A 26,645-nucleotide genomic window follows, 5' to 3' on the forward strand; every position below is an offset into this window, starting at 1 on the left:
GTCTTTGATTTCTAACATCCAATTGCTTATCTCAATTAAAACAAGAGCTGAAAGTTACTACACAACCCTATGCATATGTATTGGACATCCTGAAGTATTGAATGGGCCTTAGTTGTAGGTGGGTATACACAGGATTGCAGTCCAATCTACAGAGTTTGGTATCAAATACTCCAATTTTTTGTTTTGTACGCATAGCTTATATCTTGACACAGCAAGGCTGGCCTGATTCTGATATTGAAACTGCTACTTCACAAAGAGCGAAGCAACACAAATTTGGGCATCACCTACTTTCTCAATTAGATGAAACTTCTTCCACATTATTCTTGCAGTTTCTATTATTCATTTCTTCACTGAATGACTAATGATTTCAGCTTCTGTATTTCAGATTTAGATATGGAAAACTGCTGATTAAAGGCTGAGGGGACTTTCCGCATAGTTATAAAGCCTACTTTCCAGGTGCAGTGGACATTTAAACTGTACACATGGTGCTTGTGTACTGGAGAGAGCAAATATGATGCCATAAAACAAGCCTATGTACAAAACTACTGCGAACCCATATGAAAACACTAATTCTACTAGCAGAGCAAAAAATAAAGAAAATGCTTCCACTAACAGCAGTATACAAGATATGAGTTCAAGTTCTACCTCTAGTTCCCACACTTGTGTGTCAACATTTACCAATTACCTGTTGACATATTACTCAAATCGAAAAGGGAAAAAGCGGTATTTTCCTGTGCTGAAAACCACTGTTTGAAGTAATATAAAAACTACAGGTCTTGGTCACTCTCCCACACTTAAAGTCCATAACCTGGTCACAGAGGCCATACTTTAGCTGCAGAAGGTCCCAGGTTCAAATAGTGTGACCTGGTATAAGGCAGCACCTTCAGTCCTATATGTGATTTGATATTGGAAGTAGAGCCTAGCCTTGTGCATCCCTTTCCTTGCCTCCTTGACTGTTCAAAGAAAGGATTATCCCCTCCCTGTGTTGTTCTGATGCTTTTGAATTATGGTGCTGGAGGAGACTCTTGAGAGTCCCATGGACTGCAAGAAGATCAAACCTATCCATTCTGAAGGAAATCAGCCCTGAGTGCTCACTGGAAGGACAGATCCTGAAGCTGAGACTCCAATACTTTGACCACCTGATGAGAAGAGAAGACTCCCTGGAAAAGACCCTGATGTTGGGAAAGATTGAGGGCACAAGGAAAAGGGGACGACAGAGGACGAGATGGTTGGACAGTGTTCTCGAAGCTACAAACATGAGCCTGACCAAACTGCAGGAGGCAGTGGAAGACAGGAGTGCCTGGCGTGCTCTGGTCCATGGGGTCACAAAGAGTCGGACATGACTAAACGACTAAACAACAACAACAACAACGTGTTGTTTTACTGTTATATTTGTATTGTGAAACAACTGGTATAGCATAAAAGTGTTTTAAATATATAAATGACTGCACCAGCGGCACCAACACTGAAACGAAGGACAGAAGGATCTGCCAGTTTTGCTTTTTTCGGTTTCTCGTTTTCCCTAAGCTTATATTTAGTTACCAACACTTTGCAGCAATTTGCAAATAAAATTTGGGGGTGGAGGGAATGCATGAAAATTCATCAGGATTTTAGTGCGGATTTTTCCTAACACATTTTTATATGCAGTTTGACATGTTTTTGCAAGCAGCTTTCGCTAATATAATGCATGTTTATGTGTTATTTTCACCAATGTATTCATTTTTATACACACTATATGCATTTTTGTAAACTGTGTTTGGTTGACAAACTGCATAGCAAAATTTGAATAATTGCGAATTTCAATGGATAGTTGTGTTTCAGTTCTCATATTGTTTCAGAAGTACAAATTTGATAGATTTGGCTTCCAATGAGATCTGAATTGAGTTTCTCCCCAGTTCCTTACTGAAACAAACATTACAGATGCTACCCTCTCTCTAACGCATACAAGTCCAAGAGAAGCAGCCACAGGTTGTTTATGTAGTCAGATTGTTAACAGTGGTCACAAGGTTATATCCAATGCCACAAGCGGATTTCCAATCATGTTCTGTGACTTCTCTTTCTTTCCTCTCTTCCTCCCTCTCCCCAAATCTGTTGGGGGGGGGAGGGCATCCCCCTACCCTCCAGAGCAGATTTTGAGGACACACAAGGGACTGCAAGAGATGAATGGGACATTCCTTTGTACACACAGGTGCTTGTTGCACAAACAGTACTGCAGTGTTGGATAAAACACGTAGTTCAGGCAATATGCAGAGGTACAGTAAGTAACTCCTTAAACATGCTAGCAGCTTCACCCGTGTTCAAAGTGGCCTCTGGTCTGTGCACTACCTGAGAAAATAAATGAAGTGTGTATCTTTCCTATCTATAAAGGTAAATATATGAAAACTATTCTACGTGACGAGTTCTCGGTTTTTGTCATCTTTGACGATAGAGGTAAATTTCATATTCTCTCAGGCTGTCATTTTGAAACTTTATGACTAGGACAGAAAATTGCTCTTCTTCATTATGAAGAAACAAATTTACTAGTTCTTTACTTAGTTTTGCAACACAGTTAAGAGCTAAACCAAGAAACATAAATATGCAATCCCACAGTAGAAATTCAACTTACTTTATGAAGACTTCTATGAAAACGTTTTTCTTTGGCACCCAGTGTTCTGTAAAAATATTTACAGAAACATTTTTTTCATTAACAGTATAGAAATACAAAGTCATACAGAAACTGATTGCCGAATAATTACACAAAATGATAAGACTTCCACTGCAGTTACGTCTACATGAGATGCAACAAGCATTTCTCAACAAGATTAGAACCGTACAGTTGTTGATATTTACGTGCTCTGTTTCATCATGGCAATCCATTCTAAAATTATCAAAATGCCACAAGACATACTTTATCTACAGTGTATTATAGAAATTCAACACAGCAGCTGCTACCCCAAGTTTATTTATATGTACTTGAAACCTCAATGAAAGCTCAATGAAGATTGAAACCTATGCACACTGAACTAGGTGCAGGATTCTAACCACATCACTTGTGCAGGTCTCTAACTAGGACTTTTAAAAATCCTGTTTAAAATGTATTATTAGAATCCTAGCAGTGAGTCTCCCTTCATCAAGCATTTGTGGGTTTTGATTTTTACAAGGAAACCAGCTAGTATTAAATACCAAAGAACAAGCTGGTCAGAACTTCAAGCTTAACAATAATAGTTTGTCAAGGAAGGTATATACACCAGTTGCAAGAGCTAGCACTTTCCAAATAACATTATTTAGAGCCCCGGTCTCTCTCTCTCTCTCTCTCTCTCTCTCTCTCTCTCTCACACACACACACACACACACACACAGAGCGATTCACTTGCTTTATACTTACAAAATACTTTTATATACACAAAAATAATTTGTTGCTAGGTTTTGGTAATTTTTAATCTACTGTTAGCATTCATCACACTTCCCTTTCATCACATTCCTCAAACATAATGGCAGAAGAAAAAAGTTCTTTCTCTCTGAACTCTGTCATAAATACAATCTGGGAGGCAAGGGTTCGAATTCCCTCTCAACCATGAAGCTCACTGGGTGATTTTGGGACAACCACACTTAACCCAACCTCCCCTCAGAGGTTTGTTGTGAAGATATACAGGGGGGCGGGGGGGTAGAACCTTGACCTGCTTAGAATAAAAAGTGGTATATAAATGTAAGAAATAGATCGTGGGGGTGTGTGTATGCCTTTTCTCTGTCATAACATCGGGTGCCAACCAATACTTACACTCTACAATGTTAAGGGGCTGTCAGGAATGCAGCTTCATCCACAGGTCAGGAAATGGACTCGAGATGCGAATTGCAATCAGCTTTTATTCACAAAAGTAAAAGCACAATGGAGTTTGTTGAAGGCATTGCTGGAACTGGCATTTGGAGTGGGAACATTGGATGCCACCCATTACTTTCTCTTTATCTCAATATCTCTATCAGGTCAATTTTAGACAGCTGTACACCACTGAGTTAATTTTCAACATTTTATATTGTCACACAAGTCACCTGCTAACACTGTATGGTCCTGCATGATGTTTACCGTATTTTTCGCTCTATAAGACGCACCAGACCGCAAGACGCACCTAGTTTTTGGAGGAGGAAAACAAGAAAAAAAAATATTCTGAATCTCAGAAGCCCGAACAGCAAGAGGGATCGCTGTGCAGTGAAAGCAGCAATCCCTCTTGCTGTTCTGGCTTCTGTGATAGCTGCGCAGCCTGCATTCGCTCCATAAGACGCACACACATTTCCCCTTACTTTTTAGGAGGGAAAAGTGAGTCTTATAGAGCAAAAAATACGGTACTAAATGGGGCATCTCTAGGTGTGCAAAAAAATAAAAAATGGATGCACAAATGGTAATAATTGAGCAGACTGGAAATAAATAAATACAATTCTAATGAAACTCCCTGAACTGGACAACTTAAAACATAGAGCATGCATAGCACTCCTGTATGTCAATGGAATCCCCGGTTACAGCAGTAAAACTGACAGCATTTCATTTTCCTTTAACACATTCAAAATTTGTTCAGTGATGAAAGGATATTCAGAACAAGTCAGAATTTTTATTCAGAAAGATAAGTTTTTGATGACCCACATCTGCTCTATTAACTTTTACAGAAATTTCTTGCAGACACTGCTGAAATGAAATACTAATTTAAAATGTCAAGAACCCTCCCACCCAAACATCTAGAGAAAAGCACCCACATGTGCTATACAGCTGTTTTACTTTGAAATGGGGAAACCCAATGTTACACCTCTTAAGAGGTGGGGGGGAGTGAAGTCAAGATTCTCCCATACCTCAACTAAACTGACATGTGGCATGACATTTGAGGCATGTGCTTTCAATATACGCCTTACAAATGGACTGTAAATGCTTACTTTCTAGAGATGATGCAAACTGCAGGTACGAAAATGGAAACACTAACCTGTGTTCTAGTTTCAATCTTCAAAGTACTTGTAGAAGTTGCAACCACATGTTTCAAGATGATTCAGAAACGCCTTACCTTAGACACTTTAAAGCATTGTGTTGGATTCTGCTTGCACAAAGGCAGCATTTTCAAATTTCCAAAAAGCTCATTTGTACAAGATCTTAAATCAACAGATTTTGAACTATTTAAGTAGGGTAAACTATGGAGCAGGGGGGCAGCAAACTATTTAGCTTTCATCTTTAAGTTAATACGTCATCAGCTCACTGCCCTGCTAACAGCAAAGAGATATGATATGCTTAACAAATTTCATCTACAGGAAACAGAACCTATTTCACTTAAAATTTTGATTTTTACTTATCAGTCCTAAATCCAGAGCATGGAAGTTGTTCTTCCATTCACAATAGTGGGGAAATTGTGTCAACTTCTGCCTTTATTGGCAGCCCTCCCACACCCTGTCTAACATCACACCCAAATGTCCTCCCAACCCCAGGAACAGATTCTCAGAGGTACAGGGGCTGTGGAAAGATGGGAGGGCAAAGAAAGCCTGTTGTGAGAACTTTTCACTCTGCTTCATTCATAAAAATAAAGTTAGGATCCAGGTTCAAGCGCTTTAAAACATCCGTACTAAGTTCAGGTGCATTGATTGTTTCAGCATTCAGCTAGACAGAAACACACCCATACAAATGCTGTTCATTAGATTAACATAAGCAGTTCCGCCGCACTGCATCCATTCAGATCAACTCCTCTGCACACCATCCTTATAAATAAGGTCAGTTATAGGCATGATAATATGAGCTTTTATTCATAAGGGGAAGCACTGAAGTCAGGCAGCAGCACGCTCTACCACAGAACGGTGGAATGCCAGGCTTACCAAATTCATGGCCTCTGATCTATATAAAAAAGGAGCAAGGTACCTCTTTAAAAAAAAAGTTGCTCAGAATTTAAGTACATATTTCATGGTCAAGAAATTGGGACTCTTCGTCCATATCTTCCATTTCTTTCTCTGGCTACATCAGCACGTATGTTTTAAGCACCTGATTAAGTGACAGGTTTGGAGCGTTTTCAGCTACAATCGCACACAGGCTTTTGCTTCAGTCCAGAGTGCTGTAATAAGATCAACCTGAGCAGCAGGTGACCTGCCTCAGGCATAGAAACTACAGCATAGAAACTACAGAAAATGCATATTCAAAACATTCTGAGTTCTGTACAAATACAAAAGATAATCTGAATACATTCAATTTAGAATATTCGCTAACAGCTGCTGGGTGTTGCCATGCATATTAGAATTGTAGAATCGCAGAGTTGGAAGGGACCCAAGGGTCATCTAGTCCAACCCCCAGCAATGCAGGTATCTAAACTAAAGCATCCGTGACAGGTGGCCATCCAACGTCTCCTTAAGAACCTCCAAGGAAGGACTATTATCTACTGACAGGAAAAGATAAAGGGTGCAGCATTACCCATGCTTTCCCAGCTTTTGTTTTTGTTTAATTTTAGTTTTTGGCTTTTTTGTTGTAACTAGTTGGCTGAGGGAGTTGCTTGTTGCTTCTGGAGTCCCCTTCCCCTGCTCAACCTAAATAGGATTGATTGTTGTGTTTAAGAACACTTCCGTCCACTTCCATTTCAACAACATCCAAAACTGCTAACAAAGGAACCGTCAAGAATGTATTATTTTTAACCCGCAAGTACAATAAAACAGTCATAAAAATAACTTGACACAGCAGACAAAAATCAAATTAAGATCAGCAGAACAGAATCAAAATTAAAAACAGCAGAGCAGGCTATAGATAGGCAGACAGATAGATACATATGTCAAAAAGTGATTCCCTCTACCTCAGGCATCCCTAACCTGCAGCCCTCCAGATGTTTTGGCCTACAACTCCCATGATCCCTAGCTAACAGGACTAGTGGTCAAAGATTATGGGAATTGTAGTCCAAAACATCTGGAGGGCCGAAGGTTGGGGATGCCTGCCCTACCTCATCTCAAATGTCCCACAAAATGGTAAGCTTTCACTTTGCTGGAAACCAAGGATTGAAGGGCCCAGGCAAATACCCAAATGGACAAAGTTCATCTAAGTGGACCTCTCATATACAGTCTGGATTATCTTTAGCATAAGATTTCTCTCTCTTTTAATTTATTTATTTATTTATTTATTTATTTATTTATTTATGCAAATCACTATCAATTCCCACGTTACTCCAATGGCACCATTTTTTCCAACACTTTTTCTGCTATGTTCAAGGAATGAAACTTCATGTGTATAAATTATCCACCATGAGGTGGATAATCGTGTCAATAACTTTGTTTAAGCACAACATAAAAAACACAGTTAAATTTCATGCTGGTTGTATTTACTGAATTGGATTACTGCAATGCAAACATTCAGACAAACAACAAACACCTGCAGTTGGGGTTTTTTAAAATCATCATCATCATCATCATCATCATCAAGCTTTCCTTGAGAAATGCTGCCTTCCATAGGTGTCCATACATAGTCAAAACTACTTTTAAAAATCAAAAATTTAAAGGTAGCTGAAAATTTGGTATAAGAATACTGCTGGGAACTGCAAGGGGAAATACCATACAAGTGTTAGCAGTATTGTCCACTGGCAGCTCTCTTGTGCCTAACTTTGAAACTGTTTTTGTTTTATTTGGGGAAGGTCTGGAATATCATCCTTTGGAGATTTGGGGGTGGGAGGATGCAACTTGTGTTAGGGAGAAAGAAAAGTGTATGAAGCATATGCATGTGTGTTCCAGAAGAAACAATTACAGTGGTACCTCAGGTTAAGTACTTAATTTGTTCCGGAGGTCCGTACTTAACCTGAAACTGTTCTTAACCTGAAGCACCACTTTAGCTAATGGGGCCTCCCACTGCTGCCGTGCCTCCATAGCACGATTTCTGTTCTCATCCTGAAGCAAAGTTCTTAACCTGAAGCACTATTTCTGGGTTAGCGGAGTCTGTAACCTGAAGCGTATGTAACCCGAGGTACCACTGTACTTGAACAATACTAATTGGCAATATAACATTTCCTAGATTGCATTTAGGCCATTAAAATATTCAATAGTTATTAATAATCTGGAAATCATATTTTGATCATTAAAAACAGCAGACCTGTATATTTATTTATTAAGGTCCATTGCCGACTGACGTCTCTTGCTTCATTTCTGAAACCCAGAAGCTTATGCATTGTTCAAGAAACTGACATTGCCAGCAAAAGGCTGTGGCTTTCACATATGTGCCGTTCTGGACATGTGCATCTGCCTCAAAGCCAGAAGGAGAAATGGTAACTGAGCATGCAAAAGCAAATCACTCTTTTTGCCAGGGCATTCTTGCAAAATCTGCTAGAATGTATTGTAATCCACTGTTGAACCGTAGCGGTGGTTGCTTGTCAGCAATTCTAGGGTGACAATCTTAAGAAAAAGTAGTAACAAATGCAGCCAGAATTATACAGGGCAATGTACCCTGGGCTCCTCGGAGAGGAAGGGCAGGACAGAAATTTAACAATAAATTAATACTCAAAATTACCCTCTCTAGATCCTATGTGTTCCTATCCAAACACATCCATAAGGGTGGGTCACTAGAAGAAAACAAGACCCCTACTCCCTTCACAGAAATAACATCAAAGTACTATACAGGTCATCCAAGGAACAATCCTGTTGATCGCAGCCATACATATCAAAGTCAATTCTGGCATTCCCTCTCTTAGCAGCACAGGAAAAACAGGTTAGCTCCAACCATGGAATTATCCCCTAGCACAGCCATTTAGTTTCTCCACAGAAACTGAGGAGTGACATTCATTTCCTAGGGCATCAATCTTCCTAAAGTCCTGGGGTTCCCAACATGGCACCCTTAGACACCTCTATGGCCAAGATTGAAGCCCACCAGACAGGGTGATGTACAAAAAAGTTCCTTGATGCTTAGCCTGGAATACGTCCCTCAACAATGCATTTTGATTCTGATTATTAACAGGTGGCCAAATTGGCCCACTTCCTGCTTCATATATCACAATGGCGGGGAACCTGTGGTCCCCATATATTTTGGGGGCAATTTCCATTAGTCTCAGCCAACACAGTGCTATAGATAATGGAAGTTGTGGTCCAACATTTGGAGGGTCACAGATTCCTCCCTGCTGACATACCAGAACAAGCACCACTTAGGCCTCTTGAAAATAGTTATTAACACGTTTTTCGAAATGCAAAACTCATTTCAACATTGGAATTCTATAGCAGTTCCACAATACAGTGGTACCTCAGGTTAAGTACTTAATTCGTTCCGGAGGTCTGTACTTAACCTGAAACTGTTCTTAACCTGAAGCACCACTTTAGCTAATGAGGCCTCCTGCTGCCGCCATGCCGCCGGAGCAAGATTTCTGTTCTCGTCCTGAAGCAAAGTTCTTAACCTGAAGCACTATTTCTGGGTTAGCAGAGTCTGTAACCTGAAGCGTATGTAACCTGAAGCGTATGTAACCTGAGGTACCATTGTACCTTAAACAAATAAATACAGCGTTTCTTAATATTAAGTACTGGCTGAGCAAACATGACAATCCGCCATGTTTATAGGCTCAAATTTATATAAAAAACCATATATATTATTCCAAAAAAGATCAGGAGTCAGACTCTGGAGTCGAATTAATCTTAAAGATCAAAAATAGAGAAAAACTAAAAATGTGTGTGTGTGTGTCTATGTTCAAAAGTTCAAAAATTTTAACTCAAGGGTGCTTCAAACTGCAGCTGCAACAGGCTTGCAGCCTTCAACCGGCGTCCAAGTGAGGCAGGGAGAGAAGGCCACTTGCGTGTAGGACCAAATTCCCACAGCGGGCACCAAGCCTCCAACTGGGCCTTGTCTGGCTGGCACTCTGCCCTCCCAGGCCCAAAGCAAGTCACCCCCAGTTCTCTGGAGGGACCGCCAGAGCTACAGAGCAGCAAAAGTCGCTTCTGTTGTTGCTGTTGACACACGGCCCGATTCTTTAAAATTGCAACAATTCTATAATGGAGGTCTCTCTTGACAAAGCTCCAACTTCAGGCCAGCTGAATGCCTCAACGGTGCCTCAGAAACCCTGCAGCCCTAATAATCCCTTTAGCAACAAAGATCTGTTACTTTGCTTAGCATGAAGCAGGCCTCAGAGGCCTGTGTGTGGTGTGTGTGCCTTGGCCTGTAAGCCAAAAGTCTCCTGTTTACATTTTCCCTATTCCTTTTTTTAAAAAATGTTGTTCTGAGAGGAGCCACAAAGGGCTGGCTTTGTCCACAAGGAACAAGGGAGCTCGGGAAGTCGCTCCTTCTCCATCTGCCTACTTCAGGGCGCTGTCGCTGAAATCAGGATGCAAGATTTCTGACATAGAATAGACCTGCCGAACGAGCCACTCTTCTCTCAAATGGCCATTCTCTCCAACATCAGCCATATTTATAGATCAGCTGGGTGCAAATGGACTGATGCTCTCATGCACATGAGAGGGCTTTTGATCCGTGGATGCCTCTGCTAATGCGAGGAGGGAAGGAATTTTTGCCAGTTCCCCTTCTCCCCCCCCCCCCAAAAAAAAGACTCAGCTCTAGAGAGCTGGGAGACAGGATAGAAAGTGGACTAGGTAGCTACAGGAGGAAGGGTGAATCAGCAAAGTAACTTCCTTTTCTCTTCCTATAGCAAGAGGCACCCACTGTCTCAAAAGCCCTTCAGTGAGTGCAAAGGCACCAACAGAATCCCATGCACTGGCACAAAGACTCCCCCGTGCACTTGTTGTGAATTATTATTGCTACATTTTGAATTGCTATCCTATTGTTTTAACGCAAGCCAACCTAGGAATGGAAACCTTGAAGAGCAGTGTATAAATAAATTCACTTAATAAATAACAAAGAAATAACAAATAAGAGATAACAAAAAGGAACCTACACTACATGCCTCACTTTGTGATCGCACGATAGATCTTACTAAAAACAAGAAACTGGCATCGTTTAAACATTAAATAGGATCACTTTTTGAAAGGTTATGAATTACTTATTTTAAATAATCAAGGAGGGTTAGAAAGTAATTCACAGTAACACAAACCCCCACAATAAATAGAGGTATTAAAAATAATATAGCTCACTCCCCCAATCAGAGCAGAGTTAACTGCATACACAGTATGATCACCAATTTATTATGCAGAATTCTTTAAAAGCCAGAAAGTAATAAGCGACATGTTTTCGTTAAAAACGTTTGGACCTAATTTCAAAGAGGAACTTTGACATATTCAGGCAGTGTTCCTAAATAAACTCAACAAGGCTTACTTCTACGTAAATGTGTTTAGGATCATTCAGTTAGCCAACAGTTAGTAACTCAATTTGATTAGATTGGGCAGTCTTGAACAATGGAGCAGCCAGAGAATTCCTTCATTTCTTGAGGTAGGAAATAAACCTAGTGTTACTGCTAACATTTCAAGCCCACATTTGGAAACAGCAGCTATAAAGGCATTATCAAAATACCTTCAGTTTAAACAGCTAAGACAATATGACTCCCTGGCCTTAAAAGATGCACAATTTAATTATAAAATACAGGATTTACTTATATGAAAGGCAAAGCAATGCCCATTGCAGAATAAAAAATAGAAGGTCTAACATCAGTTGGTGCATGAAATGCAGTAGTTTCTGAATGAAATGTTCTGTATGGTTCCATTCCAAATAACACCTTCTCTTTCCTACAGCTCTTTCCATATCTCCCTTCTAAACAGAGGTCTCTGGTTTCCCATCTTAATCCAGCTATGTGAAGATTGACAGAAACAACTCAGTAAAGAACAGAAAGGTTCTAAGAGGAAAGTTTGAAGAAATCAGCCCTTTGTTTCTAAGGCCAGGAAATTGAGATGGCAATTATTGAACTTGTCTGGAAGTGAGGGTTTCCTACCCACAAACATCCTTTCATAAAATCATAGGATTATAGAGTTGGAAGGGACCCTGAGGATCATCTAGTCTAGCCCCCTACAATGCAGGAATAGGCAGCTGCCCCATACGAGTATCAAACATGCAACCTTGGCATTATCAGCATCACCCTCTAACCATTAGAGCTATCTGGGCTGACCCAAACCTACAGCTTCCAATATTCCCAGTCACTCTCCCATCCAGGTACCAACCAGGCCTGATTCTGCTTAGCTTCTGAGATCAGGAAGGAAGTGGCACACTCATAACACATTATTCCTACAACTGCTAAGATTGCAGCAGTCCTTATAGGAGATTCCATAATCAACAGAAGTTTCAGGAATTGCAGAAGTAGACAAAAGTGAGACCCCAGGAAAAATTAGGAGTACCACCATATGCTCAAGCCAATCCTAAGTAAGTCAAGTTTCACTCTGGTGCTTAAAATGGGTTATGCTTTCACCACTTAATCACGTATTTGTAATCAGGTAAAGACAGCTGGTTAAAATTTAACAAGAACATCTGGAAATGACATGAAGTATATGCATCCCTTCCTTGCTTGATGCAGGATTCTTGGCATCTTTGCCAATCTTTCCGAACTAATAAATATTATGTCTAAGCAAGCAGTGCTTATATGGAGATTTGATGCTAGCTGGACAAGAGGCAGGAGGAAGTGGACAGGTTCCCTGCAGGATATACCCAGCGGACTGTCATCATGATCAAACAGTTAGGTGTGAATGGTTCCCATAGACATTGCAAAGCAAAGGCAGGATCAATCTGGAAGCTAAACATGTAGTTCTATAGCAGGAATTTTTTTTTAAAAAAGAAAAAACTGTACTTCAATTCGAAACTCATGAACACAAATATGCAGACATGTTTTTTTCCATATAAACTCCATATCATGACGCTATCCTTAAAGTCAAATAGGATCACTTTCTGGGGGGAAACTGTGTGGTCGAAGCCTGAAATTTTAATGTTAGAACTTGTATATTGTTCTTTCATAGCAAGTACACAAAATAGGGTGCAATAGAACAATTAGCTGATTCTGTGTACAATTTATTCTACTACCTTGGACAGAGGTGCCATCAAAGAATACTGAGGGGGCCTGATGCGATGTCCTGATGTCGCGCCACACCCGGCTCCATGTTTGGCCTCAACAATGCGGGGGTCAGCTCCCTCAAAAAAAAGATTGAGGTGGTCCGAAGAGCTTCAGCACCCTGGAGCTGGTGCCTATGACCTTGGACCTTCATCATCTCATTCTGCTTCACATATAGACCACGGGGAGATATTAAGAGCTAGTACATACAAAATGGTTGCTAAGTGGAGGACACTTTAGACTGATGCCCGTGGTGGAGTTATGTCCATGCTGACATTAGTGTGTGCCACACAGACTGGAAAATATTATTTTCATCAGCTTAAAGATAGTTTTGAAGATTGGCAGTAGCCACTATGTTGATATGGCCACCTTGGAGAACTATGTAAAGCAGTATTTGTGTGACATCATGCCCACCCCAGCAACAACTTCATTATTCAGTTAAATAAGTAGAGATTAGCCACAGTCAAATCAGAGATCCACAAGTGCAAATAGCAGAATCAGTTTTACGAACATTAGCAAAATATAAAGCAAGAAGAGGAAAGCAGGATTATTGGGTGTTTAGATATCCTTTGATCTGTTAAGAAGGAATACTCAAGGGAACAAGTTTCCTAAATCTACAAAGAAACAATGAAAGCACTAGTTGTAAATAAACTCAGTGTTGACACTCAAACAATTTGATAATGTAACAATCTGCATAAAGCCTGCATTTTCAAAAAAAATTATCTAAACAGAGTCCTAGTCCATTGACCAAAAGATATCAAAATTATCCCTTTATTACAAGCGATCCTAGAATCCCCCTTGAGGCTAGGGCTATCAAAAAATATTTAGCTTGTTTCCAAGCTAATATTTTTCTTACTCCTTTCATTATGAAATTGTAACACATTTTCAATAACTTTTAGCTTTGCTAAACACAACCGCAAGTAATTTCCCAGAACTCTTGAAAAACCTGACATGTGAAATGATTCTCTCGTCAACTTGTGCATTATTAAGCTGAAAGGAGGCATGTAAGATCATTTGATCATTGAAAGCAATGGAAAAACATTGGGAGCTTCAGGACAGATGGACGAACTTCAGGTCATATAAAACATTACCAAAGCTATATTTGAAGAAAGATGTGAAAGTGCCCTGGGTAAGACTACTCTGCGTTGCTAAGGAACACTGAAAATGGATGAAATAACTTGTCTCAGTTAAACAGAGCAAACTCCAACCATTTCTTGTTTATTTCTGCAATGTTTTCTCCTACTGATTATTCATTTTAACAAGTATACAAAAGATAATCCCTCATTAAACCATTTAGACAGGGAAGAAAAGATGAACACCATGCAAGTGCTTAAAAATAGCCAAGTTAAGGAATAAACATTCTTCTGGGAATGGGGGACGACTCAACCACCATTTTCTTAAAAATACAAAAGATGCTGGCATTCACAAAGGATTGTGAGGATTTTGGTTAACTACTAGAAAACGCCAAAATATACGTAACAGTAAATGTAATATACACATTACAATAACACTTGTATCAGCTCCATGCCTGACTAGAGAATTTGGCATTAAAAAAAAAATCAATCATGGCATAAAGAACTATTCATGCCATGGGTTGTATAATATGGCATATATGCTCTTTTCTACACGAAGATCAGTCTGAAACGTTAAACTGTAACATGGGAAGTGGCCTTCGGAAACTTGAAATGGAACACCCTTTGGATTTTTTTTTTTTTTTTTGTGTGTGTGTGTGATTTAAAATCCATCACTGCCGGTTTCATTAACAGAAAGTCTAGATTTTCAACTGGTAAATCAAGCAGATCACTGCCCTCACGTGAAGCAACCCCAACAGTACCAATGCCCCTTGACATTTTTTCTTGATGACACTGCCAGGACACTGTGCCATCATAGCCTAAAAGTGGTGAGAATTAATAAATAAATGAAGAGTGGAATGCAGAAAGTCCATTTTATTTTCGATTCGGCAATCCTTTTTTATTTTTTACTCAAAACAAACCTAGCAGCTAAAAACACTCAAAATCAGGCCAAACAAACAAACAAACAAACAAACCAATTCCTGCTTTTCTGTCTTTTTTCCAAAGGTGGATTATAACTGGATTTTGATAAAAACAGCTGCCCATTTCATCTCCCTTGCTGCAAATCATCAGCAGGAAAGTGACGTAAATGGCATGAAAGTCATTGGGAATGTAGCTAATACGAACAAACAAACAAAAAGCTACAATAACAATAATACTGACCAACTTTGGCTACTAAAAGCAGCTGAACTTCATGTTTTAGTGGATACAATTTTAACATTTAACTAGTTAAAAGTTCTAACAACAGAAAGAAAGAAAGAAAGAAAGAAAGAAAGAAAGAAAGAAAGAAAGAAATGCACAGACATACAGCCAAAGCCTATGCCTGTTTACTTGGAAGCAAGGCTCACAAAATTCAATGGGATTTACTCTTTAGTAAGTGCACACAGGATTTCAGCCAAAGCCTCTTAATGGAGCTTCATATGAAGTTACATTAAGAGGCTTTGGCTGAAATCCTGTGTTCACTTGCTAAGGAGTAAACTTCATATGAACATAACCTTCAATAGAAGTTTGGACTGTTTGTTCCAAGGAAAACACAATATGATTTCTCTGTGGAATTAACACACATTCAGAACACTGTGATGTCAGTTATACCTTAACTTCCAACTGCCCTGTTCTAGCCAGAATAGTGTCAATTTGCAAATTCCGGTCCCAAGGAAATCTCCACCCTACAATCCTCCATTTTTTTTTTAAAAAAAGCAGCTATATTTTATTCCTGCCTGTTAGTAAACATTTAAAACCTAGAAAGTCAGCATCGCGACAAATCTGCCTGTCAAAAGTTGTATCTAGATCTCTGTAATCTTCATATTATTTCCTTATGACGGCTCTAAAAAACAATTTTAGAGGGTCACATAAACAGCTATACACTGAGGCAAACAAAGAAACTCAACATAAAACATTAAGTTCAAATGCTGTGCTGATTCCCAACCACCCCTTACATAAAACCCAAAAAAACCCACAACCAGATGCTTTTACTATTGGCTGGTTCCAGACCGCTGAAATTAAGGGAAGGAGAAGACCAGGAACAGAGAAGGAGAAACAGGCTAATGTTGAACGAAAGCCAAATGGAGAAGGAGCAGAGGCAAGGAAAGAGCTTGCTTCATCCTTCTGCCCACTCCTCTAATTTACTGCTACACTGCATCAATAAATTAGCATCAGGGGGATACAGGGGTCAACATGGCCTTGAGACAATGTACCCAAGGTCCCCCCAAACCTGGCAGCATCTCCATTTGTAGGGCAAAAGGTATATTTCGTATCCTGCTCCCTTCTAGTATAAAAGAATCTATCTAGCTGCAAACAGGTAGGTTTTTAATTATTAAAGCAAGCAATTGGTATGTGTTTTTATGAAATATACTAATTGCAAAATATGAATATTGATCTAAACCAATAAAAGGGACAATTCATTTGGTTTTGGTTTTTTAATACTCATAAAGCCATCCAATAGCCACGTTCTCTGGGCAGCTTATAGAAAAGCTTCACCATCAACTCTGGGTACACTTGGCAAATAGGTTTGCCCTGAAGAAGAGATTTACAGCCTCAAATACACCGAAACATTGAACACTTTGTTCAATAAATCTGTGATGAAGATTGACAAACATACAAGTCTTAAAACCATCAGCACTTGCCTGTCTGCCTGCTGCACTAAAAAAGCATCACCATTTGCAATACTGTACAAAATGGCATGCCTTATCCCTGGTAGTAGTACCCTGGAGACTACTGTGACCTCCTAAAATATTGTGCATTGTTTTAACATTTTTAAGGATGTTTTTAAGCACAAACTATTAAGGAATCAAGGGCAGACATATGCAAATTGGGTGTCAAGGTCACACAATCTCAAAGTGAGTGAATGATTATATTTCTTAACCATCCTAAACAACTCCATTACAAATGTGTCCAGTCCAGTTCTGAGAACACCAAGCATTCAAATAGTCTCCTTATTTGCAATTTTTGCAGTTAAACATCTAACACGGCCATCTGTTTTACAAGGAGCCTGTAGATTAAATTTTAAAAGAAAGCTAATAGTTTTATGCAGAAGTGAGACTAATTTTTAAAGCATTGCCAGCAACAATGATCAGGGCCATGTAACCCTGCAACTATAAATCATATCCAAAAACAAAAGGAATTTATGACAACAGAAGCATTTTGTTCCTTTAAGGGGAGGAGGGAGGTTAAGTGCAAGATCAAGACAGGAAATTGTTCTTGTTAAGCTGAAAGATCATGTAATTGTTTATTTGGGAAAACTCTGATTTACCTTAAACTATGCGCAAGGTTGGAATGAGAAGGTCACTGTGTATTAAATTGCAGTCCAGTAGACAACCAAGGTCAAAGGCAAATTTTCTGAAAGTTTATATTAGAAAGACCTCAAGCTTTTGTATTCACAAAATATGGCCAAGATTTCCCCTTGGGGCACCCAACTCCACAGCATATAAACCATATATAACAGTCCCTGCAAGCCACAGAGAGTGTTGAAGGATATTAATTTAGAGATTTTTACATGTTGTTGGGTCAAAACAGCAAAGCAAGGTTGCTTTAAATCTTCCGATAAAGCCCTTGGTGGGGTCCAAACAGTGTACTGGACTTTGACCTGGAAAACTGTGTTGATGGGCCAAGTTCAGACACTTTCTGGGTGGCCTTGAGCAAATCACTGCCTCAAAAACTCCGCTTCCCTAGGAAAAACAAAACAAAACAATGATCTCCCTTATGGCATTTGTTAGAAGAAGACAAAAGGTGGAGTTCTACAAGCTTTTCACCCTCTGGAAGCAGTTCATTGCCTCCAAATTACATCAGTGTGTTAATGTAAAGCTCCAGAAAGCAGAGGATCCCGAACTAAAAGATTTGTATCTCCCTTTCCTAGCTTACAACTTTGTACAAAGCTATATATACATTATGTATATATAATCTCTTTTTTCAGACTAGCAGTCAGGAGATGCAATGTTGTAAAATGTGAAGCAATCCGTGTCAGTCTGTTGGATATTCACACATTTATTTTTATTTTCACATCTCATCCACAGCAATATGGTTAAGGTGTATATTTAAGACATTTACTTTTGAGACATATCTACCAAGGCAACACTAAAAGTTCTGTACTTATTGCAGTAAGACTGTGTTATAATCAGTACTAAATGCATTCACAGTCCTATTGTGGTTTCTGGAGGCCTCCATGTTAAAAATCTAGAAACCAAAGTATGAACCAACTTCTCCTCAATGTGAAAATCATTTGAAGTTTCAGAAAGCACTGCACTGGCATTGACACAGGTTCCTGGCAGTCCTAAACTCAGGTTTAAATGAGAGATGCTATCTTGGAAAACACGGGGTTCCAACCTACAGCAAATTGGAGGAGAGGCTTAAACTACACCTATCAATTCTCCTTTGCAAATACCCCTCTGAGCTGGTTTTCCCCAACCTATCTTAACATTCAGGTGTGGAGCCCACCAGGGAAATACACAACAAATGTCCTCTGCAAATGTCTCCACAGCTCTGCATTAGGAAGATGTAGCATTCCTGGACACATCCCAGGCAAATATTGGGAACCTTGAGACGAAGTGATCATCATGTCCTCTTGGATTTCATGATACAGAGGAAAGGGAAAGGAGAGTGTAGTTTCTGACCAAGGGATCTTGCCTAGTAGTTCCTTCATCTTTTTAAAGAAGGCAGATTTCAAAAAAATGAAGGAACTACTAGGCGAGATCCCTTGGTCAGAAATACGCAAAGTGAAGGGAGTCCAAGATGGATGAGAGTTTCTTAAAGGTGAAATATTGAAGGCCCCAAACCAGAAAATTCCAACAAGAAAGAAAAGTAGGAGGCATCTAAGGAAACTGGTGTGGAGCTTACAGATGAGCTGAGATTAAGAAGGGTGTGTATAAAAAAAAATATATGGAAGAAAGTGGAAATCACAAAGGAAAAGGATGCAAGAGTAACCAACAGTTGCAGGGAGAAGGTCAAGCATCCCAAAGCTCAGAATGAGCTCAGGCTTGAAAGAGAGGTTAATAATAATTTTTAAAGGTTTCTTCGGCTATGTCTGAAACAAAAGGAAGAACAAGCAAGTAGTAGGTCCTCTGCATGGAAAAGACAGAGGAATGCTATTGGGTGACAGAGAGAAGGTGTAACTGCTCAGCATCTGCTTTGCCTCTGCCTTCATCCAAAATGAAAGCAGTGCCCAACCTGGTGAAAACACAATAAATGATGCAAGGAGGGAGCTACAGCCCAAGATGGGGAAAGAAGTGGAAAGAGAACACCAAGCTACTTTAAAGGAATTCAAATCTCCAAGACCCCTGATGGCATGCACCTAAGGGTACTAAAAGGGCTTACAAATGAGCTTGATCAGTTGGCAGAGCATGAGCCTCTTAATCGCAGGGTCATGGGTTCAAGTCTCAAATTAGGCAAAAGGTTCCTGCATTGCAGGGGGTTGGACTACATGACCCTTGGGATCCCTTCCAACTCTACAATTCTATGAATCCTCCCTTGCAACTTCAATTCTGTCGCTCCCATTCTGCATAACCACTTTAATATTAGGTGTAGTAACCCACCACGTAACCAATCCTATGCATCTATTTACACCAATCTTGTCCATATTAAACATCTCAAATCAGGCTGCTAGTATTAGGACATGTGTAGTATTTGATTTTGCATACATATGCAAACGAATTATATTTCACTAGATAAGACGCAACACAAAATTAAAACATTTAATTCACCGCATTTTAAATGAAATCTTCACCCAAGGTAAATTTCCTAGTTCCTTTCTGTCTCATTTATGTATGTCTATTACAAATTATACTTCAAGGCAAATAATCCTATCATTATCATAAATACTCTTCAAAACAGCTAAACATCCAGTCATTTCTATCATGCCAGGCTCTGACAGGTTTCCAGAAGAGGTTGGAAACAGTGTGTAAACAACTGCTCAGCAATTTTGAAAGTTCAGCCACATAACATTTATGGGTGGGCAGTCTTCTGTTTGTGGGGAGTAGGTGGCCTAGTTGTTGAACGGGCTCTGTGTCTCAAATCTGTCAAGGCCCAAACAGAAGCAAGTCTGTTTACTTTCTATTAGCAAACTACCAAGATCTGAAGTCAGTGGTATTTTGAACTCCCTTCTCAGCAGCAGATGCACAAATAAACGCAACAAAATCTTTTTGAACTGTATGCTTGGGCATGAACTGAGGCACGAAAACCACAGGAAAGTGCCTGGCTCAAACGTCCTCTGGAGAGACATCAGCTCAGAAGCAGCATACAATATATCTTGACATTGTGCTGCTGGTGCAAAGTATGAGCAGTCAACACTTCAACCTAAGAACTGTATTTCATAACATGGCCCCCCACACGTGAAAACATTGTCGCTTTTCTTGTTTTCCTAGAAACACATTGTTCTTGTTCAATAGGCTTTCCTGGACAGTATACCTTGCCTGATCCTACTTTCTGCTTGTGTTGCCCTATCTATATTTCACAGAATTGTAGAATTGTAGAGTTAGAAGAGACCCCAGGAACCATCCTGCCCATGGGTAGGCAAACTAAGGCTCGGGGGCCAGATCCGGCCCAACTGCCTCCTAAATCCGACCAGCAGACAGTTCAGGAATCAGTGTGTTTTTACATGAGTAGAATATGTGCTTTTCTTTAAAATGCATCTCTGGGTTATTTGTGGAGCATAGGAATTCGTCCAAAATATATATATATAGTACAGCCCCCCACAAGGTCGGAGGGACAGTGGACCAGCCCCCTGCTGAAAAAGTTTGCTGACCCCTGATCTAGCCCAACCTTCTGCAATGCAGGAAACGCAACTAAAACATCCATGGCAGATGGGCACCAAACTTTTGCTTTAAAACCTCCAGTGAAGGAGAGTCCACCCTGTAAAGCAGATTAGGCAGAGTGAGTGAGTGCGGTCACCCAGTGAGCTTCATAGCTGAGTGGGGAATTTGAACCCTGGTTTCCCAGGTTCTAGTCCAACACACTACTCTACAGTGGCTTGTCCAGCTATGAAAACCGAGGAATGTAAATTCAAAAAAGGACCCTAAAGCTTTAGATCCGATCTACGTTGCAAGTCAAAACATAGACAGAATGAGGTGCAAGGATGGCACTACAGACCAAATGAGAAAGAGAGCAATTATACAAAAGTTGCAGAAACGTCTTCTGCAAGTCACATGCAAGTAGTAAGGGGGAACATGACATGGGTGGCAACAGTGACAGTAGTGCCAAGCCTACTCCCATGTTCATCATGGGATCTGACACCTTCCATGTACAACATAAACATGAAACAGCAGAATTAAAAACGAACTTGGCAGAGCACAGTATACCTACTAGGAATAAGATACGACATTGCACTGATTCAGCAGCAGTTTAGGACGGTAATTCAAGTTTCCAGCTCAGGCCACAGTCAACTTCTTAAAATTAGAGGGGTTTTTTTGCAAAAACTTTATTAAAAAATTTAGCTTATACCAATCATTCTCAGGTTGCACTGAACAGCAATTTTTCTGAAGTACATAAAACTTTCAGTAGGCACTCTAAAACAGGAGTTCTAGCCAACGTCTATAACACTTTGTGTACATTGTTCTAAATCCCAAGAGGTTATTAAAAGTTTTGTATTTAAAATTCTAGGGGGGGGGGGGTGTAAAAAAAATTGTACGAAAATCCTTACCAACACCAATTGGTGTCCAGACTGGGTGCCAAACTGGTAAACATACAAGTGTGATTAAATCGCAAACTGAAATGGAACATAAATCCGAGATCAACTTTTACAAATGAATTTGTTCTCATTGTGCTTTTCCAAACTAACTAAAATTATGCCGACACGTGAAAATATACTTTCTCCCTACCACACAGTGTTTTATCAAGCCTAAGCTTCTCTAAGGGAAGAAATGTACATTAGAAGTGAGGAAGAATTGGGTAGAATTCATTCCACTTCATGTCTTGAAAGCTCTAATTAAAATTCAATATTGCACTTTACATATGGGTTCTTATATGAAACTCCTGTCATGGCTAAGGCTTAAGGTTAACCAGGTTAATAGAGTCCAATAAAACAGCTCTATTGAATTATACCAAGCCACTGAAATACACTAGGCTGCAATCTGCTTCTCCTTTATTCTTGACCACTGCGCTAAGATCGAAGCCAACAATGTGTGGTTAGCATCCAAGAACTATTTATGTGCAGGATAGAAACTTCCAAACGCCACCCTTCTTCCCTTGAAGAAAGTGCATATATTTACACCTCAAATATTTCCCTCCAGTCTGCTTTTCCCATTGTCACAGTGTTATGTGTTAACAGATCTGTGCACACTTGCCAAGTATCACTCAGTTGAAACAGAGACACTCCCCTCAATATGGATTCATTTTAGAGGGGTTGTTTTGTTTTTTTTACTTGTATGGCCAAAGCTAGCTGATTTATGTCCAGTTGCACAACCACATGCACATGATTATAGCCTGCAGACGACTGAGGAATGACATGATAGTACTCCTCAAATACCTGAAGGCTGTCAAATAAAAGAGGGCAAACCCTTGTTCTCGGATGCTCCAGGCGGCAGAACAAGATCTACAGGGGTTTGAGTTACAAGGGGGTAGGCTTTGGTTAAGCATTAACAGAAAGATCCTGACAGTTATAGCAATTCAGTAATGGCACCAATTACCTAGAGGAGTGGTGGGTACCTCCGCATTTGATATTTTCAAGCAGAGGGTGTATCTGTTGTGGTTATTCTAGCTCTGGGTTTCCTGCATCAAACTGGATGGTGGACCTACAAGAACCCTCCCAACATCTTGAGTGCAAGCAGAAGATTCCTCCATAACATTTCTCTGTCCCCTCCTTTCCCAAAACGAAACAAACTTATGGCTAATATTCGCATTAACTCAAACATAAAAAGTATTATTGGTAGGAGGAAATATTTAAAGGATTCACAGAAGGCAGCTGAGGGTATCTGCTTCCTAATATGCATCTTGGGAACAAACTGTAACTTCATGTGGTCATCATGTCAACTATGCATGGCTTGAGACAAGGTCTCCATATCGGAAAACACAATGTAAGAACTAATCCATTTTATGGACTGTGTTTCCTAAGCCAAACTATGTTAGCGAATCACCAGCATTCAGAGCACAACCCATTTTGCAGTTTTCAGTCTTTATTTCCTGCAACAAAGCATTACAAATAATAAAAATGTGCATTCTTCTTCCCCTATTCATGCAACATATCCAGCTTGGGGGGGGGGGGCATAATGGATTGTATCAGCTCTCCACACTCCTCATCCACCCCAAGTTGTGAACAGAACCTCCACCTGCACTACCTGAATGTATGTGGGATCTCTCTATGCATTTTGTAGTGTCCCAGGTCTAGGCATAGGTCTGTTATAGTTGTGTAGGAATACATGGATGGGAAGAGTGTTTATAATCCCACTCCTAGGCATGAATATATCTCATGTCAAGTGAGCAGGGCTTCTACTCCTGTTCTGTTTGGTCAGCAGCCTCTTAGTTCTCACAGTGAAGTACCACTTCCTTCACGTCATAAGATACATGACAGGATAATCTCCAAAATAACGCACACAAGAACTATTATCTGAAGGCCCACTAATATTTATTACCTGCCCAACAACATGCATCCACATAAATTTACATGAGAGCCTTTAGCAAAGAAAGTGGCATTAAAAGCTCTGAATCAGGATGCCTCAACATAGAATATTGTGGTTATGGAATCAATGGGTCTGTGCTTTTGCTATTTGCTGAAAAATGGCACTGGGACTGTGCCAACCAACTTTAAGCTTGCAAGTTGCCTGTGTACTTTACCCACCTACCAGTTCACTTTCAGCAACTTTGTTGTGCTGAGTTGCAAACCAGCAATCACATTTCTGCTTCACCACATGCAAAATGCTGAATATTCAACCCTCTTACCCAAGCAGACCACTTTTGTCTCATGAATCAGTTCCCAACGAAATGGAATCTTTTAGAATTCCACTCCACCACGCCATTTTGAACTGGTCTACAGAGGTTCTCAAAGGGACGCGGGTGGTGCTGTGGTCTAAACCACAGAGCCTAGGGCTTGCCGACCAGAAGATCGGCGGTTCGAATCCCCATGACGGGGTGAGCTCCTGTTGCTCGGTCCCTGCTCCTGCCAACCTAGCAGTTCGAAAGCAAAGTGCAAGTAGATAAATAGGTACCACTCCAGTGGGAAGGTAAACGGCGTTTCCGTGTGCTGCTCTGGTTCGCCAGAAGCGGCTTAGTCATGCTGGCCACATGACCCGGAAGCTGTACACCGGCTCCCTCGGCCAATAAAGCGAGATGAGCGCCGCAACCCCAGAGTCGTCCACGACTGGACTTAACAGTCAGGGGTCCCTTTACCTTTACCTAGGTTCTGCATTCTGTCTACAGGAATCTGTGCCTACTAACTGGTAAAAGGAGAATCTCCATAAATTTAGAAAACTGAAACCTTCAGCAAATGCCCTTTAACATGTTCTAAGAAACCCAGCATGAGAAAGGTTGGGGCAGCAGTGTTTGGTTTCTTCTACTACATAAACAGTAAGCAGGAAGCTGCCTTAACAGCCCAGACCATTTCTCAAGCTCAGCAAGCACTGTGACTAGCTCCTGCTTTCCAGAGTCTTATTCAGGTCTTACCCATCACCCACTACTACCTGATCCTTCTAACTGGAGATACCTGGGGTTGAACTTTAGACCAGAACCAAGCAGAGAGTGAGCCAGGAGGGCCATTTGGTCTAGGCCTCAAGCTCAAAGGAGAACTCACATTTCGACACTTGTAATTTTTTTGGCATTTGAGAAGTTTTGCGACTATGCATATCACACCAAAATGTGACACCCACTCTCAGCTTAGAGCTGAATTTTTTTAGCAAGTAAGAGATGTGATTTGGTAACGTGTATGTGTGTTTGTCAACAGACACAGATTTTGTCATTTTAGTAAAAATGTATTAGTTCTGACAGCACAAGATTGGACAGCGATGAATGTGTCTTCAGACTAGTTGATTATATAAACAATCCACTCACTCCTTTTTAGCAACTTACTTTTGTGTGTCTTCCTCTTATTACATTACTACTAGTACTACAACTACTACTACTACTACTACTATAATTATGTCTACTACTACTAGGGGCCTCAGAAGCTGGAAGCTGAACAGCCCTCTATGGATCTGCAAGAGGGTCTGCCTGGACCCTTCAAAGCAGGTGCTTTCCCACTCAAAACTACTCTCCCTCCCCATAAAAACTCACCACCGCTTTCCACTGCGGAGGTTTATTGTCCTTCAATGCCCACCCCCTCGCAATGCTTTTTATTTCTAAAATGAGCGATTAAACCTCAAGCTTGCCAGGAAGCCTCGTAGTATGTGGGTGTTGGTGCTTAACACGGAAAAGCACTCTGCACGTGCTCCGGAACACTCTTTTCTTTCTTGCAACTTAAGCCTGCTTCGTGGCTGAATGCAGCAGACGTCCGCGCCTCCAAGCCCACGAAGAGGCAGCGCCCGGCTAAGGGGCAGAGGAGTGAGGTTTCTCGGGGAGGGAGCTTGGCTTGGGAGCCTCGCGGGCGCCCCGTCGACCTCGGATGTTCGGCCAGTCAGTAACTGCTGGGTCCGACGACAGGGGTCCCTGCAGGTCTTGGCAGAGGAGAGGCGCCTCTCGGGAGGCTGGCGTTTTCCCCCGCGCCGCCGCCTCCCTCGCTCTCCTTTCATATGCATATTCGCCAGCGCCGAGGGGGCCGCCCAAGCAACGTGCCCCCGCCTCCAGCCCGTCCCCGGCCGCGCCAAGGCGGCTCTTCGCAGCCCGCCGGCCTGCGCGCGCCCTGGGCCCGCTGCTCGGCTCTCTCGCCTGCCCGCCTTGCTCTGTGTAGCTGCGGCGCCGCGGCGGCCCGCGCGCCCGGCGCCCTTCCCCTTCCCGCCCCGCTCGGCTCTTCGCGCGGCCTTGGCTCTTCACCCCACCCAGAGGGGGGGGGGACTCACCTCCTCCTTGTTGGTCCCCTCCTGGAGGCCGGCGGCGGCAGCAACGCGCGGCCTCCCCGGCTCCGCCTCCCGCTCGCTCTCCGCCCCGACGCGGAAGGGAGGAAGAGCCGGCCCGGGCGAAGAAGCAGCAGCAGCAGCAGCTCGGCTTCTCCGTTTTACGCGCGGCGCCTCGGAGCAACCCGCGTTGCAGGTGCGCCGGCGCGTTGGCTCCGGCTGGCTTTCCCAAGTGCACCGAGCCGCGCTTACTCAGAAGTAAGCCCCCTTGGCTTCAGCGGGGTTTACTTCCAAGGAAGTAGGTTTAGGACAGACTTAGTTGGGCATGCTTGGTAGAGGGACGTGGACGAACTCACTGGAGAGAGGCATCGTATATTTTAGAACTATTTTAGAACTATCCGCTCCATGGGGCTTCCTGTGTAAGATCACAGCCCAAGCGGGCTAATTCACGGCAAGACATCTACACGATCCCTTCATGTTCATGAAACAGGGCGCGCAAAACCCGGCTTGGCTTTTGTCATCGCCGCTAATCCGTACATAGAGCCAGTGGCGTAGCGTGGGTTGTCAGCACCCGGGGCAAGGCAAGTAATTTGCGCCCCCTAACCCGTGGATTTGCGAACCCTAACCCCCAGATGTTGCGCCCGGTGCGCCCGGCCCCCCCTGCACCCCCCACGCTACGCCACTGCATAGAGCACATAGTCTTCAGCATCAATGAACATTCATTCAGAGAGCGATCTCCCCCCCCCCCCGGG

The 26,645-nt window shown here is 41.5% G+C and overlaps 1 protein-coding gene across 3 annotated transcripts in view; it reads right to left on the reverse strand.

Moving 5' to 3' along the window:
- GTDC1 (glycosyltransferase like domain containing 1) overlaps positions 1-26,049 on the reverse strand; it is a 246,325-nt gene extending 220,276 nt beyond the window's left edge. The window contains exons 1-2 of one of the 3 annotated variants that reach the window (XM_081167721.1): positions 25,900-26,048; positions 2,606-2,651 (exon numbers count right to left, since the gene is read on the reverse strand). The gene's annotated coding sequence lies outside the window, so the exon portion shown is untranslated. Of the gene's footprint in view, positions 1-2,605; positions 2,652-12,892; positions 13,271-25,899 lie in introns of those variants that run through there. The other 2 variants (XM_081167722.1, XM_081167711.1) reach the window with 2 other exon arrangements.
- Between the last annotated feature and the right edge of the window lie 596 nt (positions 26,050-26,645).

This window comes from Podarcis bocagei (genome assembly GCF_964188305.1).
Source record: "Podarcis bocagei genome assembly, chromosome: 1".
NCBI lineage: Eukaryota > Metazoa > Chordata > Lepidosauria > Squamata > Lacertidae > Podarcis > Podarcis bocagei.